We start from the raw sequence: 15,756 nt of genomic DNA, 5'->3' as shown, positions 1-15,756 counted from the left end.
GGTACGGCCAAACTTTCAGGAAACATTCCTCACACACAAAGAAAGAAACGATGTTATGTGGACATTTGTACAGAAACGCTTAATTTCCATGTTATAGCTCATTTTAGTTTCGTCAGTATCTACTGTACTTCCTCGATTCACCGCCAGTTGGCCCAATTGAAGGAAGGTAATGTTGACTTCGGTGCTTGTGTTGACATGCGACTCATTGCTCTACAGTACTAGCATCAAGCACATCAGTACGTAGCATCAACAGGTTAGTGTTCATCACGAACGTGGTTTGCAGTCAGTGCAATGTTTACAAATGCGGAGTTGGCAGATGCCCATTTGATGTATGGATTAGCACGGGGCAATAGCCGTGGCGCGGTACGTTTGTATCGAGACAAATTTCCAGAACGAAGGTGTCCCGACAGGAAGACGTTCGAAGCAATTGATCGGCGTCTTAGGGAGCACGCAACATTCCAGCCTATGACTCGCGACTGGGGAAGACCTAGAACGACGAGGACACCTGCAATGGACGAGGCAATTCTTCGTGCAGTTGACGATAACCCTAATGTCAGTGTCAGAGAAGTTGCTGCTGTACAAGGTAACGTTGACCACGTCATTGTATGGAGAGTGCTACGGGAGAACCAGTTGTTTCCGTACCATGTACAGCGTGTGCAGGCGCTATCAGCAGCTGATTGGCCTCCACGGGTACACTTCTGCGAATGGTTCATCCAACAATGTGTCAATCCTCATTTCAGTGCAAATGTTCTCTTTACGGATGAGGCTTCATTCCAACGTGATCAAATTGTACATTTTCACAATCAACATGTGTGGGCTGACGAGAACCCTCACGCAATTGTGCAATCACGTCATCAACACAGATTTTCTGTGAACGTTTGGGCAGGCATTGTTGGTGATGTCTTGATTGGGCCCCATGTTCTTCCACCTACGCTCAATGGAGCACGTTATCATGATTTCATACGGGATACTCTACCTGCGCTGCTAGAACATGTGCCTTTACAAGTACGACACAACATGTGGTTCACGCACGATGGAGCTCCTGCACATTTCAGTCGAAGTGTTCGTACGCTTCTCAACAACAGGTTCGGTGACCGATGGATTGGTAGAGGCGGACCAATTCCATGGCCTCCACGCTCTCCTGACCTCAACCCTCTTGACTTTCATTTATGGGGGCAATCGAAAGCTCTTGTCTACGGAACCCCGGTACCAAATGTAGAGACTCTTCGTGCTCGTATTGTGGACGGCTGTGATACAATACGCCATTCTCCAGGGCTGCATCAGCGCATCAGGGATTCCGTGCGACGGAGGGTGGATGCATGTATCCTCGCTAACGGAGGACATTTTGAACATTTCCTGTAACAAAGTGTTTGAAGTCACGCTGGTACGTTCTGTTGCTGTGTGTTTCCATTCCATGATTAATGTGATTTGCAGAGAAGTAATAAAATGAGCTCTAACATGGAAAGTAAGCGTTTCCGGACACATGTCCGCATAATATATTTTCTTTCTTTGTGTGTGAGGAATGTGTCCTGAAAGTTTGGCCGTATCTTTTTGTAACACAGAATTATGACTAAAAATTTATGATACAGAGTAGAAGTACAGAATCATCGTGGAAGATTGGCAGTACTTATATGTCATTTATAAAATGCCCTTTGGGAATATTTATTATTTTACAAATGACATATAAGTACTGCCAATCTTTCACGATGATTCTGTACTTATACTCTGTATCACACGTATTTAATCATAATTCTGTGACCATGTTATAGACCATTCTTTGATTTAAATTCTGAGGAAGACACTGCTAGCAGTGTCGAAAACCGGTTAATTCGTTAAAAATAGTGACCGAGGGCTATTTTCTTTCAATTATAAACAGTATCTACCATAAAATATGCAGAGAGACCTGAAGTGGAATGACTGCATGAAACTGATAGCAAGAAAACCAGATGCCAGACAGATTCATACTAAGAATCCTAAGGGAATGTAATCCATCCACGAAAGAAATGGATTACAAGGTACTTGTTATACCGATTCTTGAGTATTGTTAATTCATGTGGGACCGTTATCAGACATTACTAATAAGAGATAGAGAAGATCCGTGAAGGGCAGTGCATTTCATCACGGGAGTGTTTGCTCGGCACGACAGCGTTACTGACGAGCTCAACAAACTCCAGTGGCAGACGATCAAGAGAGGCGTTATGCATCACGGAGAGGTTTTCTATTGAAATTTCGGGAGAATACTTTCCGGAAGAGCCGGACAACACATTACTCCCTCCTACATATATCTCGCGAAATGACCACGACGAGAAAATTAGAAAAATTTAAGTTAATACGTAAGTTTACCGGCTATCACTCTTCTCACGCGCCATTCGCGAGTGGAACAGGGAATGGAGAATCAGTTAGTCGTACCAGAGGTACCCTCCACCGCCCCGGGTGCACGTCATCGTACCTGCGTGTAAAAAGGAAATGTGCATTTGGCAGTATTGGCCGAGAGACTGCATCTGGGCCGCGTGAGATTGGCCGAGTGGTCTACGGCGCTGCAGTCATGGACTGTGCGGCTGGTCCCGGCGGAAGTTCGAGTCCTCCCTCGAGCATTGGTGTGTGTGTTTGTCCTTAGGATAATTTAGGTTAAATAGTGTGTAAGCTTAGCGACTGATGATATTAGCAGCTAAGCCCCATAAGATTTCACACACATTTCAACAATTTTTAGACTGCATCTGCGATGTTCGACCACCTAGCGCGTGCCTTTTTATTTGACGGCACTTCGGCGACTTGCGCGTCGATGATGATGAAATGATAATGACAACACACACACTGAGTCCCGAGCGGAGAAAGTGCCCAACGCGGCCAGGAAACGAACCCATGGCGCTATGATCGAGAGCCAGCAACGTGAACTACAAGACCTCGAACTGCTGATGTGCCTGAGTCTAAATAAGTCGCCAACTGTCACAAGTGGGCCAGTTGACTACGTCAAATGTACAGCTCTAAAATCCTACAAGGCATGGATGCGTAGAGACAAGTGAATGAAGCGTCGTCTGCCAACATAGGAATTTACGTGGGGACTTCGGAAAGTAACACATTGCTATGATTAGTCAAGCATCTTCTATTGGATGCTGCACAACTTTTCAAAGTGACGCAGATACATGACACCATATATCAGTTTGGTCACCAAGTGTCCGTGAAAAACCGTAGTAATGGATTATTTATGACGAATTTCGTTAGAGAACATATGTATTTTGATGGTTCAGTTAAAATTCCTAACTCTTTGAAGAGGAACATGACAGCCGAGGGTGATCACCACATATTATTCTTACTGCTCGCTTTTGAGCAATCAATACTTCCTGTTCAAATGATGAGGAGATTCAGAAAATTATTTGATAAAGTGCTACTGAGCGTAAATGTGCAAGATAAACCAGAAGGTAGATAAATCTTTCCAGTACTAGCAATTATACGAAGAGCAAAATTAGCAGAACTTAATTGTTTGAAAAGCTTAGTAACACGTTTCTTCCACTGCAAGTTCTCATCAACACATATATTCAAACTTTTGGATATTCTGCCCTATTTTCTGTCTCCTGTTCATGTGCTTCATTAATTTTTGGTATTATTATTTATAGAACAGAATTTGGCCTAGTGTATTTTCTGAAAATTTAGAAGTACGTCTGCAGGAAACCCGAAACATTCCCTCGCTTTTCTCAATGCGCCACTCTTTTTGCGCAGTAATCTTAGTGTGGGACGACATGTGTAACTTACTTTTTGAAGTCAGTACATGATTTACTCTCGCAACGCGCACTCATGTTAGGGTAATGGCTTTTGTTGGTTTTGAGCTGATGCTGACATTATGTAGCGATTATGTTTCACTTAGGATGTGATGAACCTTTTTTAAAAGATTTGTTTTCATGGCAAATAATTGTGGCACATAGACCACTCTTTGTTATAATGTCAGTGGGATGCCCAAATGGGGGAATGTTTCGGGAGCCGGCTTGCAGTGGGGGCAGTGAGTAAGACAATTTGAAATCTGGAAGTAAACGTGTAAAGAGATTATAAAAACTGCTTAGAAGAATCGAAGTAAGAAGCAAATTAAAAAGAGACTGTTAAAGTATACGTATTATATGTATTTAAAGAGGATTACAATAATATTGAAAAATGCCTGTTGAAAGTCAAAGTGTAGAAGCAATCCAGGGTCGGTGGAAGGAACAGTCATCAGCCGAAGGGCCTTATTGCACAATATACGGAAGCGCGAGCAGGGTGTCTCGAGAGAAGAGGCTGGACCGTGGTGACTGTGAGACGTGTCACCTCGTCTGAGGGTGATATAGCGTCGTGGCATAAACTTTATTAGTTGTACAGACAATTGATGTGAGAGTGATTCAACGATAGTAATTCACGAAAGTGCGTGTCAAAAAAAAAGGTTTATAAAACTGGTGGGAATTGGTAAACGATGGAGAATGATCAACAAGTTGGGTATGTATGCTCTGACGTGGTGTGGCAAACGACAGAACAGAGACCTATTACGTAGCATCTAAAACCGATATTCTAAAACTGAAGTGTTACGCTTTTACGGGTACAGGAGAATAATGCTGAATTCGTGCATCGACGCAAATATCCTATCGAGGACAGGGCTTATGTCTTTATTTCTGTAACCATGTACCTGAACGCAGCCGTGTTACTTCGCAAAAAATTACACCAAGGCATTTGATGGAAACAAGCCACTTCGTTTGTCGCATCGATCGACGGATGTTGTTTCCGTATTGGTGGTGAAATGTACAAGAGAAGCAATGTACACTGCCGTGAAAAACATTAGTACAACTTCTTAGAGCTTTCCATTTCACTCAAAATCTATCGTTGCAACAGTGCATATGAAGTATATGAAATAGTTACATTCACAGATCAATAGCACAGGCGATTCTGTGGTACCAGGTATCGACCCATGATGATACACCCATATCAGTATGTAGAGAAGACTCCACAGGCGGCAATGCAGGTGCTGTCTCATCCAATCGATCGTACAGATATCGAATACTGTCCTGGGATCGTGCTGGGCAGGGAAGTTGCTGCACGTCTTGAAGAGCACTTTGTGTTTCACGGGCAACGTGTGGGTGAGCGTTATACTACACTACTTGCCATTAAAATTGCTACACCACGAAGATGACGTGCTACAGACTGGAAGAAGATGCTGTGATATGCAAATGATTAGCTTTTCAGAGCATTCACATAAGGTTGGAGCCGGTGTCGACATCTACAACGTACTGACATGAGGAAAGTTTCCAACTAATTTCTCATACACAAACAGCAGTTGACCGGGGTTGCCTGGTAGAATGTTGTTGTGATGCCTCGTGTAAGGACGAGAAATGCTTACCATCACGTTTCCCGCTTTGATAAAGGCCGGATTGTAGCCTATCGCGATTGCGGTTTATCGTATCGAGACATTGCTGCTCGCGTTGGTCGAGATCCAATGACTGTTAGCAGAATATGGAATCGGTGGCTTCAGGAGGGTAATATGGAACGCCGTACTGGATCCCAACGGCCTCGTATCAATAGCAGTCGACATTACAGGCATCTTATCCGCGTGGCTGTAACGGATCGCGCAGCCACGTCTCGATCCCTGATTCAACAGATGGGGACGTTTGCAAGACAACAACCATCTGCACGAACAGTTCGACGACGTTTGCAGCACCATGGGCTATCAGCTCAGAGACCACGGCTGCGGTTACCCTTGACGCTGCATCACAAACAGGAGCGCCTGCGATGGTGTTCTCAGCGACGAACCTGGGTGCACGAATGGCAAAACGTCATTTATTCGGATGAATCCAGATTCAGTTTACAGCATCATGATGGTAGCATCCGTGTTTGGCGACATCGCGGTGAACGCGCATTGGAAGCGTGTATTCGTCATCGCCATACTGGCGTATCACCCGGCGTGATGGTATGGGGTGCCATTTGGTTACACGTCTCGGTCACCTCTTGTTCGCACTGGCAGCACTTTGAACACTGGACGTTACATTTCGGATGTGTTACGACCCGTGGCTCTACCCTTAATTCGATCCCTGCGAAACCCTACATTTCAGCAGGATAATGCACGACCTCATTTGCAGGTCCTGTACGGGCCTTTCTGGATACAGAAAATGTTCGACTGTTGGCCTGGCCAGCACATTCCCCAGATCTCTCACCAATTGAAAACGTCTGGTCAATGGTGGCCGAGCAACTGGCTCGTCACAATATACCAGTCACTACTCTTGATGAACTGTGGTAACGTGTTGAAGCTGCATGGGCAGCTGTACCTGTACACGCCATCCAAGCTCTGTTTGACTCAATGCCCAGGCGTATCAAGGCCGTTATTACGGCCAGAGGTGGTTGTTCTGGGTAATGATTTCTCAGGATCTATGCACCCAAATCGCGTGAAAGTGTAATCACATGTCAGTTCTAGTATAATATATTTGTCCAATGAATACCCGTGGACGAATGCACTCTACAATACAGCAAGCACAAGTAACCATCATTTGCCTCCAGGCAGGATCTGCTTTCATCGCTGAAGACTACGGCGCGCCATTCCATATTCCAAGTGATCCGCTGACAACACCAGTCGGGTCGTACACGTCGATATTGTGGCATGAGTAGAAGACGGGCTGGAAGTGTGCGTGCCTGTAGTCTCATTGCTAACAATCGGTTCATAATTCCTCCTGTTGACACGTCTGCGATGACAAGCCCTTTTATCTATGGTGTAGCAGCTGTAGTATCCGCCACTGCTGCCATTACAATACGACGATGCTGGCGAGCGTCTGCGCTGCGTGGACGTCCAGAACATCGTCTACAGGTGTGAGAAGGTTCACGTGACTACTGATACCAGCATCGTTACACAACTGACGCCACACGTCCAACTTGTGCGGCAGTTCTCCAAAAGAATTATCCTGCCACTCGTAAGTCCACAATTCGATCCCTTTCAAACTTGTTCAGTTGGCTGTAGGACGCACGAGTGCCTCTCCGTGGCATGGTTGCCTGCATGCTTCACATATCTGCACCACACTAATCCTTCTAGCTGTGAGCATTACCTAGTAAAGGTTAGACGCAGTGGCACTCTGCCAGCTATGCCACTATGCCATCTGTTGGCGGACGACGTTGAAACCGCCGTCGTCGAATCAAAATCGACGTCCTCTTTCCAGGTGTACTATATTCTTCCGGCAGTGTACTAAAGTTAAGACGCTCAATCCATTCTTTACTTGCCACAAACTTTGCTCCCGCGTCACTGAGAATAGCCAGCTATTGAAGTCAGAACATAAGGATTCCGATTTATGCCACCATGCGCAACTATCGATACCGAGAAGACGTCATCTACGAGACCATGTAGAAGTGAGTAGCATCCAAATGACGGTCCAGCGCCTAGTGAAATGGCTCAAATGGCTCTCAGTACTATGCGACTTAACTTCTGCGGTCATCAGTCGCCTAGAAGTTAGAACTAATTAAACCTAACTAACCTAAGGACATTACAAACATCCATGCCCGAGGCAGGATTCGAACCTGCGACCGTAGCGGTCAGGCGGTTCCAGACTGAAGCGCCTAGAACGGCAAGGCCAAACCGGCCGGTGCGCCTAGTGAGCCCATACCTAATATATCGGTTCCTTACCAATGAAACATGTATTTTAATAGACTGGAATAACAACAAATTCCATTCCAAAACATGAAATATAATAGACCGTAATTTGAAAACAGTAATTCAGGTTTCATTCTAAAAGATAACAATCGCTTTGAAATTTATTTTGGAACCTTCTGAACAGTGGAGCACTTTGTACTTTACTGTGGCATAGCAGTCGCAGTATAAATGCATGTATATGGGCTCGAAGTACCAGAGGTTAGAGTCAATCTTTCAGCGGTGTTACTCCTCTGGTTAACGCACACAATTGACAGAGTGTTGTGATAATACTATTCCATCTAGGTACGAGGGATTATTAACTTTTGATAGCCAAACGCTTAGCGATTAAGGAGTGACCGGAAACTGTGAAGAAGTCCCGAGCCTCGGAAGAAAAATACGACGTAGGCCAGCGGCGCGTGTGGGGAGGCAGTGAAGTGAAAGTAAGAGCTCGCTATAAAACTAAACCGAGCGACACATCTGCAATGGAACAGCCAGGCAGTCGGTCAGAAGCAAAAGCGCTGACGTCTAACACTGCGTCGTATAATCCTGCAAAATAAAATTAGCTTACGAACACAATTCGAACACTCAATCAATACCGTTCGTATTATAACATACGCCAGTTAGTTAGCAACACGGTCCAAGCTGATTACACGCTAATGTTAAGTGTGCCGCCCTCTCAAGCTAATAATTATTTGTAAAAAATAAAGTCCGATTAGCTAAAATAAAAAGCATAAGCTGAGAGCGCCACCGCAATCAGTTTCAAATGGAATGAATGCTTAATCTTTTAATACCGGTTATGTGACGGACATCGTCACAGAGTTGATAAATACCGAAATTGTGCTTTATGATGTAACACTTCACATTTTCACGAGTGGCTGGTCGTAGCTATGTGTATTCATATTTGATTTTATATTCCATCACACAACAAATTAATGAGGACTTTCAGCTGGAAAAAAATTTATGCTTTCGCAGTACCGGAGGAAATATCGCAACAGTGTCTGTCAGCGGATATAATACAGTTTCTTTTGATGTAAAAGAAGTGCTACTGCTTGACTTCGTTCATAGGTGAATAACAGTATACCTTATATTTGTAGATGTTTCACGCTCAACTGCTTGCAGATTTAGTAGAATTCATTTACTTCTGTTTTATGGATTTCACGAGCAGATACGACTTTACGTACATCCGCAGTTGCATACACACATTGCAGGCCACTGTGTGGCTCCTATCAATACTATCCCTTTACTCTCCCGTTCCCCTCCCAGATGGAGCGAGGGAAAAACAGCCGTAATTTCTCTTAACTTGTTTCCGCACTTCTTACGCGAATATTACGTTGGTGGCAGTAGAACTGTTCTGCAGTCAGCTTCAAATTCCGGTTTTCTAAATTTTCTCAATAGTGTCTAACGCAATTAACGTCGTCTTCTCTCCAGGGATTCCCACTTCGGTTCATGAAGCATCTATGACATACATGCATCCTGATCAAACCTATCGGTAACAAATCTAACACGACTCCTTTGAATTGCCTTGATGCCCTTTAATCCGATCTGATGTACTCGACAATGGGTCGCACTAGTGAACTATTCCTGGACTCCTTTGTAGATGAATTACACTTTTCTAAAATTCTCGCTATCAACCGAAGTTGACCATTCGCTTTCCCTACTAGCGTCCTTACATGCTCGTTCCATTTCATATCGCTCCCTTAACGTTACCTCTAGGTATTAAACAGATACGACTGTGTCAAGCAGCAAACTACTAACGCTGTATTCGGATATTACAGGATTGCTTCCCCCATTCATCTTCATTAGCGTATGTTTCTCCACATTTAGAGCACGCTTTCTGTGCACTACAGCATCATCAGAAACAGCCGCAGATTGCTGTTCACCCTGTCCGTCATATTATTTATGTATATAGGGAATAAGAGCAGTCGTACCACACTTCGCTTGGGAACTCCTCACGATACCATTGTCTCTGATGAGCACTAACCGTCGAGAACAACTTACTTGGTTCTATAACGTAAGAAGTCTTTGAGCCACTCTTATATCTGGAAACCTATTCCACATGCTTGTACCTACGTTAATACTCTGCAGTATGGTACCGTGTCAAACGCTTTCCGGAATCCTAGGAAAATGGGATCTTCATGTTGCTTTCATCCATGGTTCGTAGGATCTCATACGAGAAAAGGGCAAACTGATTTCTACATGAGTGATGCTTTCTAAATCCGCGCTGATTTGTGGACAGAAGCTTTTCCATCTCAAGATTATTTATTATACTCTGACTCATAATATTTTCAGGAATCCTGCAGCAAACCGATGTTAAGGATATGGGTCTGTAATTATTCGGATCCGTTCTTTTACCGTTTTTATATAAGGGAGTCACCTGTACTTTTTTCCAGTCGCTTGGGACTTTTCACTGGAGGAGAGATTCGTGATAAATGAAAGCTACGTCAGTGGCGAATGCTGCTGCGTATTCTCTGCAAAACCGAGCTGGTCATCCATCCACATATGGCGACTTACTTGTTTTCAGCTCTTTCAGGGAGCCTATCACTATCTCCTCCGTATGGGAGTCCATGCGACCGTCAAACGAAGGTTTTTCTTAAACATAAAATTTAACTATTCACCTTTCCACAGGCCACAGGTAAGCGTTTCATCTCCAGTGTTATACAGTAAGAAGCACTACCTTATACAGTGTACTATATATTTCTTGAAAATAGCACATTTCCGATTTCCTGCTTCATTGTAATTAACTGAATCATTGTACGATCAAAGGAAGCTGAAACCAGCAAATAAAATTAGAAATGTATCATTAAGTGTTTCTTTTGTTAAAAAAATGCAAACAATCGCTTAATTTTCACATCTGTTTAGTTACGGATCAGTTCAGCGTTTATTGTCAAAACTGTACATGGATTTTATGGTTTGTTTTATATGAGTAAGCCAGAATCTCTTTTGTCAAAGTTCGAAAATAGTGAAGGAAGGAAGGAATTTAATGTTTAACATACATCGAAGTAGTGGTAATTAAAGATGGAGCGGAAGCATGGGTTTGAGAATGGAGAAGGAGATATGTCATCTTATTTTCGAAGGCACCGTCCCGACATTCACCACTGTAGATTTAGGGAAATACTGGACAATGTAGGTGATAGGACGAGGATTTTAGCCCCTATCCTCCTCAGCTCGCATCCAATGCTTCCTGTTGCAGTACTCTTGTACTCCGCAAGAAACCGTACAGTGTCTGGGAGAAGGTACTGATTGTGCTATTGTACGCCTCTGAATTTATCAAATTTTACTGCGGCTCTCAAATTTTTGTGAATAAGATTCTCTGCGCTCAACTACATATTTCTTATAATGTCTCCCTCTGCACTTTGTTAAGCACTTCTGTGACACTTCTATGCTGACGAAACAAACCCATGACGAATTGTGTAGCTCTTTATGCAATCTATCTTCCGTTAATCAAATTGAGTAATGATGCCAGACTAATGAAACAGTACTAAAGAATTTGTTCGACGAGCATTTTCTAAGTGGTCTCCGTCGTTCCCGAATTGAATTTTCTTATGACTGTTCCATTAAAACTGAGTTTGTCATATGCCTTCCCCACTGCTAGATTTATGTCGTTGGTCAACTGCAGGAAGCGCAAAATAAAAGTGGCCCTTACAATATTTCATGCAACTCTGGACAGGAAACCTGTCTAACACCATCTGCCCCAGCTGCGGATAATATATAATAAGTTGAGATGTATGGTGAATTTTAAGGTCAAGTTTTATTGTGTCCACACAGTATAAGTCTTTCAAAATACTTGACGGTTGAGTCTGGTTCCAGTGATCCTCGAGATGTGATAGCAAACGGCAATTCCTGATGCAGGCGAAACAGCAAACAGATATTACCGTAAGTAAAAACCAACAAATTGTTAACGAATTGTTTTTCTATTTTAAAAATAAATCAGATTGTAAATATCTTTAATTAGAGACCACAGCTGACGCTTTACTTCGATAAAGCGAAACTCGTCTGGCTAGGAAAACACGTATTTTGCCCGAAAATAACCTCAGAAAATGTTTCCTCGTTGTCCAAACTCGCAAAATGATTAAAGAAAATGTTTATCGCTTACTATATTTTCGCTGCGAATGGAGTAAACTGCCGCATCAGGCATGACGTTTTAATTTACTACTTCTTTACTGCTAACATTAACCGTAACACATTTTGCGGACAGTATCCAAATACACAATTGTACCGGGTGAGAATTACTGAACTATATAAAAAATAAACGTAAATTAGTTACAAACTGCGGTGTGCACACACTTCATTCAAAATGTAAGCGTCACTACAGATATTTGGATTTAGGTTATGACATGTTCGATATGCCTGCCATCCTTGGCGATGATGTGGGGAAGACAAATAGCGAAATTCTGCATGACACACTGAAGTGTCGGAACATCGATGCTGTCGATAAGCCCCTGAATGGCTCTTTTCAGTTCAGCAACGGTTTTGGGATTATTGCTGTACACCTTGTCTTTAATATAGCCCCACAAAAATAGGAGTCGCATGTGTTCAGATCTGGAGAATATGGCAGCCAATCTAGGCTCATACCAGTGGCCTCTGGGTACCCCAGAGCCAGAATGCGAACCCCACAGTGCTCATCCAGCACATCAAACATTCTCTTGCTTCGATGGGGTCAAGCTCCGCCTTGCATGAACCACATCTTGTCGAAATAGGGTCACTTTCGATAATAGGAATGAAATCATCTTCCTAAACCTTCATGTACCGTTCGGTAGTCACAGCGCCATCGAGGAATATCGCACCGATTATTCCGTGACTGGACATTGCACACCGTACTGTCACAAGTTGAGGATGAAGAGACTTCTCGATCGCGAAAAGCGGGTTCTCACTCCCCCAAAGGCGCAATTTTGCTTACTGACAAACCCATCCAAATGAAAGTGGGCCTCGTCGCTAAACCAAATGATATTCACATCACAGTCCTGTCCGTCAATTCTGTGGACAATATTGTTGGCGAAACACAACCGCTGTTCCATGGCCCTGGGGCTTAATGGATGGTGGGTTTGAATTTTGTATGGGAAGATATGCAGGTCTTCAACAACAATTTGTCGCACAGTCTCCCGGTTGATTCTCACCTGTTGTGCAGTTCGTCTGATCGATTTCCTGGGGCTGGTTTGAAACAGGACGTCTTCTCTATGTTTTCAGGCGTTTTCACCCTTTTTGGATGACCGACATTTCCAATACTGTCATCACGAACACTACCACTTATCCCAAGCTTGCGAATCAAATTCTTGATTGGACCGGTTGTCTTCAGCTTGAATTCGGTCACAAACATCCTTTGAGCCGCAGCTGCGCTCCTATCGCATAGCAGACCTTCACAAGCGCCATACGCTCAGGCACGCTGTACAGTCACATTTTCACGTGCAAATGGCCGACAACAACAAGGCACGTGCGCATGCGTCAAGTAATTCCCGTCATGCCCCGCCGCCAGTCTTGCAGCTTGAACGTCCTAACGCAAACCGTTCAGACGTTATGACGATTTTATTTCATATAGTTCAATAACTGTCACCCTGTAGCTGAAAAATTGTATAAATTTACGACGCAATGTTCAGAAGAGATGACATTATGATGATTGAACTGTGTGATAACAAATGTGCAAGGTGGAATTAGCTTCAGATACAGGTGAAATATGCGTACAAATATGTGTGAAATACGTTAAATGTATATGAAATATATGTGACATGTGCGTACTCTGGCAATGCTATGTGTAAAAAGTTCCTCCTAAACTCCTGGACCGATTCCAACCAAGCTTGGTAAACACATTACTTACTATCTGGAAAGAAATACTGTGAGGGTTAGAACCACCAGCCTCCTATTTAGGGTGGGGATGACAACTTAGTAATGGTAAGAGAAACTGGGGAGGAGGGAAGCTAGAGGTGGACGTAGAGAGGGGGAGGAGGAAATGGACTGAGAGGGGGAAAGGGGAGATGGTCAGAGAGAGGGAAGTGAGGATTTTGTATTAGAAGGCGTGAGGAGATGAACGTAGTGGAGAGAAGAGGGAGGAGATGGATTTAGAGGGGGAAGAGGAGATGGACTGAAAGGGTGAAAGGAAGTGATGTACAGAGAGATGGGGAGGAGCAGATGGACAGAGAGAGGGGGAGAGGGGAGATGGAGAGACAGGGGGAGGGTGAGATAGACAGAGGGGGATGGAGTAACAGAAGATTGGAATAAATATATACGCGGTAAATGCTGGATACTCTAACTAGTGACATAAAATTTAATTATGTTTCGAGTCAACTGGCAATCTTTGCACCAGACAAAGCCGTTTTGCAACTTTTTTTGCGTTTACTAACAAATTTCTTACAGTGCACCTCCCTGTGCACCACTGTGTCATCTGCGAAGAGCCTCATTTGGCTACATACGTTATTCTCCAGGCAAACAGATCTTATGCTCAGCTCGCTCTGTTCAGCCATTATATCCAGGCGTCACAGACTTCGGCGACCAGGTCGGTACCGTGTTTCTTGACTGCGACTGGATTCAGGATTTCCTTGCAGATAGAACAGAATACTTCACTTTTAAGAGAAAGAAATGAGTAGATGTTATGGCAATTTCACGGAGGTGTGACTGGACCGTTAGTGTTTACAATTTACAGGCCTAACCAAAATTTGCGCACACAGATGTCACAGCATGATGTCTTGCATGTTATTAGCAAAAAATGTCTCTTAAAAACCTTCTTCTCCGTGCATATTTTACCATAATGATCTTCCAGTGGCATCGATTTATTTTTGAAACAATGCTACATTGTTTGTCTAGTTGTTTGTTGTTAATTAAGTTTTGGGTGTTGGTCATATATAATCTTTGTGGGCCTGACAGATAACGATGTCTTTCTACAAGACCAAAACTACGCTCGGCCACACGAGGCCAGATATCTTCACCAAATATATTTCAGCATACTGAGTGGCTATCTGGGTCTTACGACCTGAATATCAAGGAGAATGTTTGAGATATTCTAAGAAAGCGTGCTGCTGTTCGTTGTCCTGCTTCCCACACTCTTGGGAATAAGAATGGCATTCACTTAATAGACATAATTAACTCTATTATGCAATGCAGTAAGGGCTTCATTCCTATTGTAGTATCGTAACCTAGAATGAGATTGCTTATTCTAACTGATGCTTCCATTTTATAGATTTCAAACACGTTAACCTCTCAACTATTAGTTCTTCTTCTGTAACTATGTTTCTATATTTTTGGGCTGCTTCATATGTTATACATTTTGCATGTATTTCGTCTAATAGATCTCTAATTCATCTGAACTAACGTTAGTCAGTGCTTTTCTTGATTTGTGGCAACTATTGCGTATGACTCGGTGTATATGGACATTCCGATGCTGATACTGATGCCATTGTCTACAATGATTACAGCGACGAAGAAAATACAGGGTCATCCTGAAAGATTTCAACCGATTTCAAAGGTTGACACTTGTGACCAAATGTAGAGGAAAATGACCTTTTACATTTCAGTAAAAGTGGAAATGTAATAGGGATTGGGGACGAGACGGGCGACGCCCGACAAAAGTCAGTGATGAGGAACCTGAGAATAATAATAATAAATAATTAGTTATAATAATAATGCCGGAGAACTTTGATTCTCGAACAAGTGCTACACAAATGATGAACGAAACTACTCAGATAAATACATGAGCCATTTTTCTGTGATGCAGGTAGGAATATCCTCTATTTCCTGGTTTACTATTCACAAATTGTTAGTGAAGGTATAATTAAAGTAATTACACCTTGCATGGCTGCGTATAATTAGCCTTTCTTCATATGCTGCAGCTCAGAGTATACAGGAAATAAACTGTAATATAGATGGTATAATAAGAAATTTCAGTCTTTTAGTTTAGTGTGACTTCAGTGTACAAGGCATTATTCAATATCCATTGGTGTCTCAGACATGTTACCTTTCGCACGATACCATTATTTCGAGCGTATCTCGCAGTAAACTATACACAATGTTTTTCCGAACAGAAGGTCCAATCACTGAGGGCTATTCCGACTGTAAGACGTATAAAGTGTTTGTTGCACAATGCTTAGAACTATACCTAACATAAAAAAAAAGAACAATGATTTTCATGAATCGTCAAATGTTCATGCACT

General features: G+C 43.0%; 1 protein-coding gene across 1 annotated transcript in view; it reads right to left on the bottom strand.

Moving 5' to 3' along the window:
• LOC126471224 (protein tipE) overlaps positions 1 to 15,756 on the bottom strand; it is a 526,467-nt gene that overhangs the window by 317,973 nt on the left and 192,738 nt on the right. The gene's annotated exons all lie outside the window — the stretch shown is intronic.

Source organism: Schistocerca serialis, chromosome 3 (assembly GCF_023864345.2).
Source record: "Schistocerca serialis cubense isolate TAMUIC-IGC-003099 chromosome 3, iqSchSeri2.2, whole genome shotgun sequence".
In the NCBI taxonomy this organism is placed as follows: Eukaryota; Metazoa; Arthropoda; class Insecta; order Orthoptera; family Acrididae; genus Schistocerca; species Schistocerca serialis.
Note: the sequence above shows the minus strand (reverse complement) of the source record. Positions and strands in the feature narration are given on the sequence as shown.